Raw genomic sequence first — 15822 nt, forward strand, 5'->3', positions numbered from 1 at the left:
ATAGCGCTCATGGTATTAGATATCGGTTAAATATCTTATCCCACACCTGTTAAATGCAAAGTTATGAGTTTATGATAAAGTCTTATGATATGCATTGACCATGAGTTCTATATTTTTTCACATTCTTTTAAGCCTTGTTCATGTTCATTATGATTGGTAATGCATCTTAGGGCATATTATTCACGTTACTTTACTTGTTCATGCATATCCCACAAACTTAGTATCTTCTATGTACTATCGCATATTTTCCTACATTGTTTCATAATATCGGGGCGGACGAAACTCACGATCATCTTATTCATGTCTAAAGTTATTTGGATATCAAGAGTTGGTGAGTCCTAATCTTATCGAGGGCAATGACTTCTTTTCATGTTTCTACTATTTTTACTTCTCGTATTGTTTTGGGTGAGATAAGAGCTTATCCTAAGCCCCAATCAAGACTAGACTAGGCATTTCATGAAGATATTATGATGTATTCTATTCGGACATTGATTGATTGATTGATTCTATCTCTTAGTCCCACCCTTTTAAGTTGTACTTTTGCTTATTTTGTCAAGTTTCTTACCTTGTGAATGCAATGTATGCTAAGATGGCTTGGTTGGGGTCCCTGATATATTGATTGTCGTGTCACAACGTGGCTCTAGTTTGGGTCATGACATGAGGATATCATGACATGTTATCGGTCTTAGGCACCTATGTAGAATCTTCAACAACTTGGTTCCTCCACAAAACTTTAGCGGATGGACCTTCTTTGTTTCTCTAGTTTTGAACTTGTCGGTCTAGAATCTCAACTGGAACCTCTTCATAGGATAAATTCTCTTTCATACCCACCCTTTCCAAAGGCATAATAGATCTAGTATCACCCACACACTTCTTCAACAATAATACATGAAATACCAAATGCACCAATTCCAACTCCGAGGGAACATAAAACTCATATGCCACCTTACCAAAATGCCTTAGAAGTTGATATGGACCTATATATCACAGACTAAGATTTCCTTTCTTGCAAAAATGCATCACACTTCTCATGTATGAGATTTTAAAGTAAACTTTTCTCTAATGAAGCTAACTTCTACATAATCTTACACCAACTCGGGTCCTATCTAGGCAACTTCACCAACTTCAAATCAACCAATAGGAGACCTACTTATCCTACTATATAAATTTTCAAATGGTGCCATTTGAATACTCTAATGGTAACTATTGTTATAGGCAATATGGATTGATAGAAAGTGATCATCCCAATTTCCCTTGAAGTTCATTACATAATATCTCAACATATCTTCTAATGTCTGAATAGTATGCTCGGCCTAACTATCGATTTGAGGGTGAAAAGATATACTAAGCTTAACTTGAGGACCATGAACCTTTTGGAAAGATCTCCAAAACTGGAATGTGAATTAAGTACCCCAGTCAGAAATAATAGATAATGGAACACCATGAGTTTTAATAAACTGATGAATGTAAAGTATAGCATAATACTGGACTAAATAGGAAATCATAACGAGAAAGAAATGTGTTGATTTAGTCATTAGGCTAACAAAAACCCAATTTGAATCATGTTTTCTATGGGTACGGGGCAAACCGATAATAAAGTCCATAGTCAAGTCTTCCTATTTCCAAATAGGAATCTCAATGTCATGAGCTTCTCCTCCCATTTTATGATGCTCAAACTTCACTTTTTCACAATTAGGACATTTGGCTACAAACTCTGTAATATCCTTCTTCATGTCATTCCAATAATAGATTTCCCTCAAATCTTGATATATCTTTGTGGAACTCAGATGAATAAAATACTGCAAACTATAAGCATCAGGAAAAATCATTTCCCTCAATCCATCAATATCAGGAACACACAATCGACCTTCATATCTAAGTGCATTATCTCCCCCTTGGGAGAAGGCCTCGATGGATTTTTTGGCAATCACTTTCTTCAACTCAACCAAAGTTGGATCATATCTTTCTTTGCCTTAATATTGACTATAAGAGATGATTCAGAATAATTTTGTACAACAACACCACCATCATTAGAATCAACTAAGCAAACACCTAAATGAGCTATCAATAACTCCTTCTTTTCTTCCTCAATATCAGCCATACTATTCATGGAGAATCTACTAAGTGTATCAATAACCACATTCGCCTTACTTGAATGGTCCAACATATTCGTATCAGAATCCTTCAACAACTTAAGCAATATCCTTTGTCGAAGGTTCAAATCCTTTTGGTTAAACACATATTGAAAACTCTTATGGTCGGTGAATACATCCACATGGACACTATAGAGATAGTGTCTCTAAATATTCAAAGAAAAATACCACTGCTACTAACTCCAAGTCATGTGTTAGATAATCCCTCCACAAGTAGTTTGTAATAACTGGCTAAACCCAAGAAACTTCGAATATCGAAAGGAGTAAAAGACATATACATAAGAAGTTAATATCATAAGAAGCATAGAGAAATCATAAGTGTCACGTCTCAAATCACGAGGACTCACTAACAAGAGGAAAATAAGCTCAATATCTAGCCAAGAGTATGCTACATAGGATTAACATTGAACCCTACATTATAACAAAATATAGACAAACGTATGTGTTATTACATGGAATGTACTAAGTATGTGAGAAACATGCATGCACAAGAATAATCAGACATAATTAATATAAACATGTGATGCATGACCAAATATCTTGAAAATATAAGATAAAACATGAAAATACTGGAAAACATATAATAAGGTCAATGCATCATAAAATATCATAAGAGCTTATAAGACATAACATATAGTATTAATTTAACCAACAATTAAGACCACGTGAGCTATAACATAGAATTTGATTTAACTCCCACACTGAGAAAAGAGAAGCTACTTGCAAGGTAGACTCTGTATAAACATGAACATGATCTATATGTGGATCTACTAGCTAAGACTTCAAGGTACCTACGGTGGCACGTAGTTTTACTAAGGGTTTCTACTAGGGTTCCCTCGTTAATCTCCATCACAAAGTTTACTCGGTGCTAAGTCAATCCCGATGGAATACATGAAAACATAATCATTAGGAAAAGCAGATAATTATCAATCAATATTTATAAAATAGCATAATAAAAAAATCTCATTTAAAGCCATGATCATAACATAACATGTGGACACTTACCTTTCTAATTATCTAACTCATAACTTAGTGCATATTGTGAGAAAACCTTTCATAATTCATGGTTTCTTACTTGAAAACATAGTTCAAAACATAGTTCATAACTTTCATAAATCATTTATAAACCCTTAATCATAAATTCATATTCTTACTTGAAAACATGACAAAAGGCACGGGTCCTTGTAAATTTTAGATCATTATAATGAAATAAAAGCATAATTGAACTAACCGAATGCATGTTGATCAAAACTCTAGAGTCATTAAATTGAAATCTTTGGGACTAAATGGATGAAAAGGATCCAAAGATCAATTCCCAACATACTTTTATAATCAAAGTCCAAAAGAAAGTTCTTAACAGTGGATAATTGACTTTATCTTGAAACCCTAACTCTTTCTTGGGCGAGAAACTTGAAAGAAAACCTAGGTGAATTTGATAGAATGAGAGGGAATAATGGTAATTTCAAGGATTTAAGTACTCACAGGCTTAGTATAATACCCTAAAAATACCTAGATTAGGCATGGATAAGATAATAAATTCCTAAAATACCCTTTGTTAAAAATTATTGAAGTGAACCTATGATTGGGAACTATGGGTCGTAGATCCTTTGACAGGTCATAGGAATGGGGTCTTAGAAAAACTGCACCTAAACTTGAGCTAATGGAATTGCATATTGACCCTATGAATTGGTTCTACGGATCATTGAAAGGGATACGAGAAGTCAAAATGGTTGGTCAAACACCACAAAACTTAGCCAAATTTCAAAATCGCAGGACCTATCCTACTAGTGTCTATGGGTTATCAACTCTTCTATGGGTCGTAAGACCCGTTCGTCCTGCCAACATTTCCAAAATTTAGAATATAAAGTTTTTGAACATATCCTATTGATCTTTTCTCCTATGGTCCATAGAAACCCCTCGTAGAGTGAGCTCACATAGTGAAATACTCATTTCTCAGAACCTTCCTACGAGCCATTCCTACGGCTCGTCAACCTCCCTATGGTCCGTCCACTTGTCTTCGTCCCAAAAATTCAAATTCGACCAAGTGACCATGCCTTTTACCACTATGTTTCTACTGCTCGTAAGACTTCTTACGACCCGTAAGTCAGCTTATAGAAGCCAGTATCAAATAAATTTTCTGCAACTTTTTCTTTGTTTGTCTTTCTAATTTTTGGGGCCTTATAGAGTCTCTTAAGACTTGTATGTTTAGATTCATGATTATGAGAGGAAAACAAGTTATTATAATGATATACTCTTCAAAACACTTAAAAATGACTTAGAATATGCATAAAAAGCTTTGGAAAGGTCCAAAATAACCTTGAAAGACGTGTAAGAAGTTTTTAAAAACAACGCAAAGAGCTTTCATGGATGGCTTCACCCTCTGTGAAAACTTATATTTGTTGTATAGGTGTCCGTAAAAGTTTGACTATCTGACAGGGCTTTACTGAAATGGGCACTACTTTTTATTACGATCTACAACTGAAGTAAAATTGGTGGCGTTGGAAATAAGATTCATAGAACTTTAATTTAAAGGTTATGGGATAGCTAAATCTTAATATTCTAGGACATATGATCATTTGATGTTTACCCAAGTAAAATCTTATATCGAAACTCAATCGATAAGGAAGCTTTCAATTCAACTTTGTGCTAGAGGATTCTTGTGACCTAAATTAATTTCAAGATGTATTCCTATAAAGATTTAACCTTAGCACATGCACAATTAAGAATAACCCAATACGACCCTATATGCATTTGAAGAATGGTTCGGGTCTTAGCTTAACAATTTTTAAGGTGTTACAATATCTCGTCCTTGGGATCATTCATCCTTGAATGATGACCAAGCTAGGAAAATACATAAGGCACGAATGCAATGAAGGAACCAAAACATTCACACACGAATACATAGTGAATTCAAAACATGGAAAGGAGTATTGGCTCAAACGCTTTCATCAAAATTTCTCATAACTTATTGGAAGAGAACCATGAACATGATATAATAATAGGATTAATATGCATTACTCGATTCAAATGATAAATTTTGATCTTAGGAACTTTTTCCACTATGATCTTCCATCTGAATATCACATGTCATTTGCTGAAACTTATAAATCCCATCAAAGCAAAAGTCTAGATGGATGCTCTCAGGGATTACAAGCCTAACTCAAAGTCACAAAGTGTTACCCATAAGATGATCATACTAATCTGATAATGATCCTAGGTGGAAACTAGAATCAAAATGCTGAAAATTAAAATAAAGAAAAGGATATGTGGAATTATCAAAATCTAATTGAATTTATGAGAAACAAAGGACTTTATACCTTCACCTCTCAATTGAATCTGATCAAATTACAGTAACCCAAACTCAATCAACAATGAGAAAACCAAATTGAATTCACAAAGAGGCTAACTGGATGATTGATTAACCTAGAAGAAGTTAACAAGAGCAATATCAAAAATCAACCCTAATCAATCAACTACAATTACCAACTAAGAACTACACTAATGCTAGGCTACACTTAGAAACTACAAGCTTCAAACTCTCAAATATTTGATTCATCATAATCTAAGTCTTCCAATATAACAAAAGGCTACTATTTATACTAAGGAAATAAATATGACACTTTCTTTACAATTTTACCCTTAATGAGATAAGGGCCTTGTTTGGTTATCTTCTTTTGTGAATTCTTGAAATTAAGAGATGGCCACTTGCACACATAGCCTCTTTCCTCTTTTTCTTCACTTTGATGGACCTTCCATAAATTGTATGTGTTTATTTGGTGTCCCTCAAGCTCCTCTATAGTTTCCATGTGATCCATTCTATCCATGACATTATCATAATTGGATCCACATGATTCATCTCTATAACTTTATAGAGACATTTCTTGTTATAACCTGTATTTTGCATATTAGGATATTTTGGAGATAATGGTAACAAGTCAAGGACAAGGCTATATTTGATCTTGTTGGATACAAAATTCTTATGACTAAATTAGAATTTCAACTTGGAAATATTATAAAAGGTGAGGGGCAAAAATTGGAATTTCTCATAGAGAATGTTATATCCCATATTTTATACGGTTGGATGTTTTAGGGTAGCTGTGGTAAAGTTAAGGGAATGAACATCTTCCAAAATTTATTTAATATACAAGTTGGATATGAATATTATTTATGATCATTAATATTGTGGAAATATTGGAAAAGGCAAAGGGCAAAAAGGAAAATTCGCAAAGTGACCTATGGTAATATTGTGGAAGTCTAGGGGTAAAATGGGAATTTCACAAAGTCTTCAAGAAGACTCATGTGGGACCCACATGCCACATGGAAGCCCATGATTGGAGAAGAGGGGTGTGTTGGACCAATGAAACCTTGACATGTGTCACCACTTAGATCTTGACATTTGTCACCACTTAGGGCTTGACACGTGTCACCACTTAGGGGATGACATGTGTCACCCCTAAAGTTGTATATATATATATGAGTCTTATGACTCATTAATTTCCACACTCATCTAGAGTGTTCAAGAGCAATAAAAACGAAATGGCAAGAAAAAAAAAGAAGAGAAGAGAAGAGAAATTAAGGTAGAAAGAAGGAAAGAGCTACGGTTTTGGGAGGAGAAAAAGGTAAGTTCTCCAATTCCGTTCCAAGAATTAATCATATGAGATATAGAATGATGTTATGAAGATGTTATTAATGAAATTTTATGGTTTGAAGCAGCCCAAAACGTTACCAAACAGCCAATAAGTTTCAGCTGCGCTAAAGGAAATTCCGAAGCAAGTTTTGGCGAGTTTTTGTGAATTTCAGGAAAGGTAAAGTTTTCTGTTTTGAAATGGACTTTATGATGATTTTATGAAGTATATTACATGTCTTAAAATATGCTGGAAGTGGAAAAAAATGTATAAGGATGTTTGACGTTGGAAACAAACTAAATGGAAGTCGTAGTAGTTAAATCGAAGTCGCGTAGTGTGTTGTTGTTGTGGTGCTGCAGTTTGGTGGTGGTTTAATTGCGTGTTTCAGGGCTGTAAAGTACTCAAAAATGGATGTGTGTGCTGCTGGTTTCAGCCACACAACCCTCCGTTTGGTATGACTACATATTTTACGAAATAAAGGTTAAAAACTCTATTTTGGTATCGTAGTTTGGAATGAGTTGTATAGAGCTTGTATTGTGTAAAGTTGAAGTGATTTACTTGTATACATGCTTCTGGATGTTGTTTTTGGTATGGTTGTTGACATGGTGTCCGTGTTGAAAACTCGGGGATGCTCAAGTTACAGGGGAGATGCTGCCCGATTTTCGGTAGATTCGGAGCTAGCAATAAACTAGTCGAGAGACATAGATAAGGAAATGATTCCTATGGTTACTTGGGTGTAGAGTTGGAAATTGGAAAGTGAAAGTTTATTAACCTTAGTATTAATTTCATGTTAAATAGGTTCAAGAGACGACGAGGCGAGCATAGTTAAGAGTAATCCGTAAGAGGTACGTAAAGCGAACCTTTCTTTCTTTTGGCATGTCTTTGTCATAAGTACGTAAAACTTATATTTTCTCTTCTTTTGGCATGTATTTGTTATAAGTATGTAAAACCTTTCTTTCTTTTGGCATATCTTTGTCATAAGTATGTAAAGCTTATTCTTTCTCTTGGTATGTTTTGGCATAAGTACGTAAAGTTAATATTTCTTTTGGGCACGGTATTTATGAAACAAAAATATGTATTTTAAATAATTTCAAATAAGTTCCTATTCCTAGAGCCACTAGGATGGCCAATTTCTTGATTTCCGAAAGGTATTTTATTATGCTTCGATACATGTATATGATTCTAGAAGATTTATTTTGATATAATCCAGGGTAACTTTCGAAAGGTAATTGAGATGACTCTTTTCTCGATTTTTACATGATAGCTCCTTCTCATTATTCCATCGAGTCTTAAATATGATTTAATTTGCATTAGTTTCTCACTACTCCACTCGTGGATACCCCAATGCTTCCTTCACCGAGCCCGGGCCAGGTTTTGTTATCGTGCGTATTTCTCTGCATTGTTCGCCGTGTCCCGACGTGAGGGGGCAGGTATGACATGTACATGGGGTGGTAAATGTTATGCCACGGAGTTATGCTGTGCCATGTACATATATGTTTGTGATATGATATGATATGATATGATTTGATATGGCCATCTGATATGATATGATTTGTTACGGAGATATTCTCTACTCTGGTGTTATGCTGTGCCGTGGTGCCGATGATGGGAGGGCGACCACACTTTGTTCACCGAGTCCCATAATGGGGCCGGACATGGCATATGTTTTTCTGCATACATTATCTGAGGTTTGATAAGCATTTGATATTTCTGGATATTTTGCTCATTTTTGCACTTTCTGCTCTAGAAATAACTTTACTTTTTACAGTTCATGCTCTACAAACTCGGTACATTTTCCGTACTGACCCCCTTTCTTCGGGGGCTGCGTTACATGCCCGCAGGTACAGATGATTAGTTTGCTGATCCGCTCGCTTAGGACATCCACCATGTTGGTCGATAATGCTCCTTTGTTCGGAGTCCTATTTTGGTACTGACACCTTCTATTGTATATATATATACGTTGTTCAGGGTACAACGGGGCCCTGTCCTATCATATGACTAGGATATCATTCCGTAGAGGTCTGTAGATATGAGATGTGGGTTTTGTATATATATTTTGGGTTTTTTTGTGTTTCGTGATGGCCTATCGGCCCTCGCGCATTATATCTGTTTAGAGATCCCTTCTAATCATTACCTATGTTTATTCGATTAATGTACTAAGTGGGGCTAAGGGTACGTATGGATCTCCAACTCGGGCACCAGTCATGGCCTACAGAGTTGAGTCCTGACATTTCTTTCTAGAATACTACTTCTTCTTACCACTCTAACACTTACTTGAAACTCTTAACAAGAAGTTATCTTTAGCCTACTGCAATCATTCACATAAAGATAACCACACATTCAAGAAAACTATTCTAATCACTTTATGGTTTCTTTGAAGTCAGCATTACTTAAATTTTTTTCTGTTTACCTTAGCATCTCTACACCCGCAATTTCATTGACTTCTACTAAAACACAGACCAATATACTCTTACATATCTATTGAACATAATGATATCCCATCTCACTATTCCTCCATGTCTATAAAATTAAATGGAAAAGCATACCATAACTATCACAATAAGAAACACACACTCTCTACCATCTGCCATAAGTCAACTACTATCATTAACGTCACTAAAAACACTGGAAAAAGAAAGGATCACTAAAAGGGCTTAGACAAAAAGATGATTAGCATGATTCATTCAAGAAATATTATAAGAGAATATACATGAAGTAACATGATTTGTAAAACATAGGAATGTAAATTGTAAGATTCATTGAATAAGATTGGGATCTTTAAATGAAGTCGCCGCTTTTTATTCTAAGAACTGAGCATGAAAATTAATCAACATTAAGTTCATGTGTTTGGGCCATGGGTATGGAACTGATACACAAGAAAAGATTACGATATCACCTCTACTGAAATATAAGGGATATAGTTAGATGGAAAAGCATTGATGCCTCATCCCGTTCAACTCATAATTATCTTAAGCTCAAAAACATGTTTTGGTTCATCACATCATCATCTCCCCCTTAGCTCGAAAGTCACCTACCTAAGTTTGATGAATGATTCTCTTTACTAATCTATAAGCACAACACTCCACACAGTTAAGGAATCACTCTACACAAGAATACTTAAACTCTCATGTTATATTATACTCAAAGATCCACTACTAGGACTTCCTTCTACCTTATAAGCATCTTTCTATAATCGCTGCTCATATTGACATACATAGTTACTTCTTCTAACTCTTATGATCTTACCTCTTCCCACCACCACTCATCTTCTAATTCACCTCTACCTAACTGAAGGAAAGTTGGACTATAATGGAAGACTCATCATAATCTATGCATTACTCCTTTCAACCCAATTCTGATGGATACTAGTAAAAAATATAATACGTGACTCAACCTTCTCCCCGTTGGCAACAGACAAATACTAACTACTCACCCTATCAAATTATAATCTTAGAGACTCATACAATTATTTACTATCTTAGATACACATTTTAAGTCTCTTCTTATCTAATGACTCAGCCACAATTCACTGTTTTCATCTAAGGGTCGCATACACCACATCTGGGAAATCACACTACTTTCAAGTTAATATTTTAATTTTTTACATATATTATGCCAAATACTAGAGAAAATCTCAAAACTAACATTATCATACTCATAACTAAATCGCCCTTTTTATAAAATGCTTATCCAAATTCAAGCCTAGAGAACAGTACTAAATATGTACATAAACACATTTCTCGCATAATATATTGACTTATGACTACTTTATAAAATTGAGAAACATTAAAATACTAAAACCTCATAATAAAAAATCGATCTTTATCTTATAGTCCATCTAGTTATAATCTATCATCAAACTGTCATGACCCAAGCTAGTGCCTAGTCATAACACAACGATCGAAACCTTAAAGGGCTCCAATCAATCCTCTTGTTTATATCATAAGCATATATAAGGTGAAGCAAAAGCGAAAACATCATATAAAAGAGTCTAACATAAAATGGAAGGGAAGTATGATCTGACAACAGAAGACTCTACACAATTGTCCAACAATGCCTCTAACCATAAACATGGGCGGACGTTAAGACATGTTCCTAGCTTACTATCAAAGAGTAGCATGTCTTTGAAGAATGAGAACAACAACTCATGCTTGTCCTCAATAGATGAAGACTCACCAAGACTTTGCTGGAATAGAAAGCTCACTAGCCACATGGATGGATGGGATCCTCAACCTCAACCCCTATATCATGAGGTAATGTAGGCAACAATATGCCTTAGTACTTTTTAATGTACTAAGTATGAGGGCATAAAATTCAATCGTAAATATTAAGATATAACCATCAGTAAAATACATGGTAAGATAAGACACTAAATCATGAGAGAATCATAGTGATCAAAGTATTTGAAAAGTATATTAAAAATTGTGAAGGTATATAATAGAGCATACATATGTGGGATAGAAACCATAACCGGTATTAAGACCATACGAACTATAACATGAAATCCCAATGTTGCCCTTATATCAGAAAAAAAGAGAATCTACTTGCAAAGGTAGACTCTACCCCGCTTGGCATATCATAATGTATGATATATGTGTATCCACTAGTGAAGCAATAAAGGCAACCTATGGTGGCATATAGTTTATGGGATAATGGGATCTTACTACAAATCTTTTCCCTCAACTCTGAGAGAGAACTCCTATTCCAAGGTTCACTCGATGCTAAGTTAAATCCCACAAAATACATAACAGAGTAACATACTTAACATATATCATAACTTGTTTATAAATTTCATAATTCATAGAATAGCTCATTTCATAACATACTTGTAATGTAAAAATTGTCCTTTCATCATTACAATCATACTTGCATAATTCATATAGTTAGGGCTTAGGTCACCACATAGGGCCCTAAGTCACCTTACTTCATAACTTGCATAAAATTCATACCTTGAACGTACTTTTGATTTATAATTACAATTCATACTTAGATTTATAGTAATACTTCATATGCATAGTAAATTCGAGTAAAATTCATGATAATACCTTGAAATCAATGAATTCATAATCATACTTCATAGTTCATCATAAAAAATAGGCTTCATGCATGGGCAACCATAATTGAAATTAAAATAATGTAAATCACGTAGAAACATATTTATAATGATCAAATATAATGATTAAAAGCATATTTTAAACAATCCAATTCAATTAATAAGATTAGGGTTACAAATTCAATTGACATTCATGAGATTGTGAATGAAATCCTTGGGACTCCATGGATGAAAGGGACCCATGTATCAATCCCTATATACCTTGATTGGATTTTGACCTTGGAATTGAAAATGAAAGCTTGTTCTTTAAGAAACTCTAGCCAAAAGCTTAATGAAGAAGATGAACTTTTTGAAGAGCCTTGAGAGAGAAGTCTTTTAGTTAATTGGGAGTTAATAAGGGAAAAGAATAGACTAAAGAGTATTTATGATATTTTCGTAGTGAATCTAGTCCCAAAAACGTCCACATACATAATTAGAAGAATAGGGAATATCTAAAATAGCCCTCATTTAACTGAAGTTGGGACTCACCATGGAGGACCCATCACGGCCCGTGGACTGTCTGTGGTGTTTGACTTGAACTGGGTTTTTTTTTGAGTTGCAGGAAAAGTTTCAAAACTTTCTTCATGGGATGCTTCACTATCCGTTAATTGCACCACGACCCATGAATATTGAGTGTGGTGTGGGTGTACAGGTCATGCAAAGTGACCTGTAGGAGGGACCACCACAAGCTAACCACGATTCGTAAAATGTTACATAACCCGTGGTGTCTAGTCGTGGTCCTTAATCTGCAGGGGTGAACTTCAGGGTCACCACCACAGTATCTCACCATGGGGCGTGGAGCTCACCACGGTTCGTTATGGCCTCCATGATCATCATCTGGTGCCAAAATTATAGTTTTTTCCAAATTTTCCCATTTTGATCTCATTTCCTGACTTTTTGGATTCTAGGGTTTTCCAATAACCCTCCTTAGGAACATTCATCCTTGAATGGGACTCAAGCTAGAATGAATGGAATAAAAAGTAACATAATAACCCAACATGAATGCAAAACACCTTTAAAATGCATAGAATATAAAATCTGCAACCCTAAGCAAAAACATAACTTTAAAACTCATTTCGTGAACATGAATGCATATGTAACCATGAAAATAGCTGAAATACATGATTTGGGTTGATTGGTTCATGAAGGAGCTAAATACCTTAACTAGGCACAGAAGAAAAGAGATAAGGATATTGGGATATCATATCGGCTTAGGCCTCCCATGTAGCACTGTTAACCTCTTGATTCCTCCATAACACTTAAAGTGAAGCTACCTCCCTATTTCTCAATCTTTTAATTTCCCGGTCCAAAATCTCAATGTGAACCACTTCATAAGAAAGACCCTCTTTTACCTAAATGGTGTCTAATGGCACAATTGAGCTAGGATCACCAATTAACTTCCCCAATAATGACACGTGAAACATCAAATGCAGCAATTCCAAATCTGGAGGTAAATCCAACTCAGAAGCCACTTTCTGAATTCGCTTCAAAATCTGATATGGGACAACATAGCAGGGACTTATCTTTTCTTTCTTGGAAAAACACATCACACCCTGCATGGGTGAAATTTTCAAGTAAGCCCAATTGTTAACTTCAAATATGAGTTCTCTTATCCTCATATCTGAATAAGACTTTTGTCGTCTTTGGGCCATTTTCAACCTTTCACTAATGAGTCTAACTTTCTATATAGCCTCAACCACCAACTCGGGTCTTATCAAAGCAATTTTACCTATCTCAAACGTGATATTCCGTTGAGAGTAGACTTAACACCAAGTGGACCTTGGGATAAAGACTCACCCGTTAGTAGAGCAGGAGTTCTTTAAAAGCAATCCCATTATACCATAACTACGTTCCATAGTAGGAGAAAGGATCACTCGTTAGTAGAGGCTTGATTCCTTAGAATTCAATAACACAAGATATTATTTAGGAAATATTTTCACACCTCCCTATCAATTATTTAACGCGTTTTAAGTTTGTTTACAGATTTTGTAACTTCCTTATATCATTCAAATTCCTCACATAGACATATCCTCAGAAAATGTTTTACACCATAGAGCAAAAGTCTCATGTTCCATACACCGATAAGAAAGGCTCCGCTCATCTTATTAAGGAATTAAATGGCTTCCACTATCACAAACTTGCCTATATTGAAGGTTTGTTCTGCTTGTAGAATTCAAATCAGCTATCCTCTATTATTTTCAATCCCAGTACAAAAAAAGTAACATCTCTTCCGTGTGAAAATTTCTCAAAGGTTGAAATCGATGAGAATCATATTATGTTTGGTTTTGAGCCAGAAAAAAAGAAGTATAATATTTTGTTGGTGACATATCCTCATGACCATTTATGGTCATTACTAAAAAATGGGTGAATTATGCTATTTTCTTTCCTTAGTTATTATCTCGATAAGTAGTTGAAGAGAATATTTATTATTTGAAGAATTACATCTATAGTAATACTCTTAATGGTGAGATTGTATTGATGAACTCATTGATCAAGCCAAATTGTATGTTCTTTTATGATTTGAAGAAAAATAGTCGGAGACAATTGAAGTATTGGGGTTTGAAGAAAAGGTTAATATTTTTGGTATATGTAGTTATGCAGAGAGCCTCTTACCATTAGAATATATCTGATTATTGTTCACTTTTTTTTAATTTTTTAATTTTTTTAGCTATGTTATTAATAAAAATTTATGAAGTAACATATCTTTATCTTTCGCATAAATTTAGCTATTAAAACATTATATGAAAAGTATTATTATAAACTACTTTATGATTAAAAATTCATCTTAAAATATTGATCAAAATTCATATAGTTTAATTTTCGAAAAGTGAAACACGATAAGTATTTTCGGAGAGTATTAGATATATGACTATTATATTTCACAAAACACTTGAATGTTTAAATATGTCTTTGTAGAAATAATTAGGACGCTAAGCATAAATATATGTAAATTTTGCCTAAATTTCATAGTGATTCTTCCTAATTACATTCTATCAATCCCTACTCTCTCCTATTCTCTAATATATCTCTATGTATCGGCCGGATACATAATTTACACGATGTATCAGAACGTATGTGATGTATCCAGAAGTGACCAAAAAGAATGTATTTCACCATGGGGTGCTCCCGTGTGGTTTGTTAGGAAGAAAGATGGGTCACTCCGAATGTGTATAGACTACCAGAAATTGAACAAGGTAGCTATAAAGATCAAATAACCAATTCCGAGGATAGATGACTTGTTTGATCAATTACAAGGAGAAAGTTACTTTTTCAAGATTGATCTCCATTTCGGTTATCATCAATTGAGAGTAAGGGAGTTTGATATTCCCTAAATGACATTTCGAACAAGATATGGTCATTTTAAATTTGTAGTAATGTCATTTGGTTTGCCAAATTCTCCTACTATTTCATGGATTTGATGAATCATATTTTTAAGCCATACGTGGACATGTTTGTTGTGGTGTTCGCTGATGACATCTTGATTTATTCTCAAAATGAGGAAGATCATGTGAGCCACTTGAGAATTGTGTTGTAAACACTGAGAGAGAAGCGATTATTTGCCAAATTTAGTAAGTCTGAGTTTTTTCTAAGGAAAGTTGCATTTCTTGGCCAAGTGGTGTCCGATGATGGGATTAAAGTAGATCCAAAGAAAATGGAGGCGGTTAAGAACTGGCCTTGACCATTATCTCCTTTAGACAATATAAGCTTTTTGGGCTTAGTCAGATAGTATAGAAGGTTTGTAGAAGGGTTTTCATCTTTTGCCTCTCCTTTAACTAAGTTGACCTAAAAGAAGGTGAAATTTCAATGGTCGGATAAATATGAGAAGAGTTTTCAAACATTGAAGGATTGTCTTACGTCGGCTCCAATTATGACATTGCCCAAAGGTGTTGATGGGTTTGTTGTTTATTGTGATGCCTCACGTGTTGGTTTGGATTGCATCTTGATGCAACAT

The 15822-nt window shown here is 34.6% G+C and overlaps 1 pseudogene; it reads left to right on the forward strand.

The window, feature by feature from the left end:
* The first annotated feature begins 13278 nt into the window (after positions 1-13278).
* LOC129903642 (uncharacterized) lies at positions 13279-14500 on the forward strand (annotated as a pseudogene).
* Positions 14501-15822: the final 1322 nt, after the last annotated feature.

This window comes from Solanum dulcamara, chromosome 9 (genome assembly GCF_947179165.1).
Source record: "Solanum dulcamara chromosome 9, daSolDulc1.2, whole genome shotgun sequence".
NCBI classification, from domain to species: domain Eukaryota; kingdom Viridiplantae; phylum Streptophyta; class Magnoliopsida; order Solanales; family Solanaceae; genus Solanum; species Solanum dulcamara.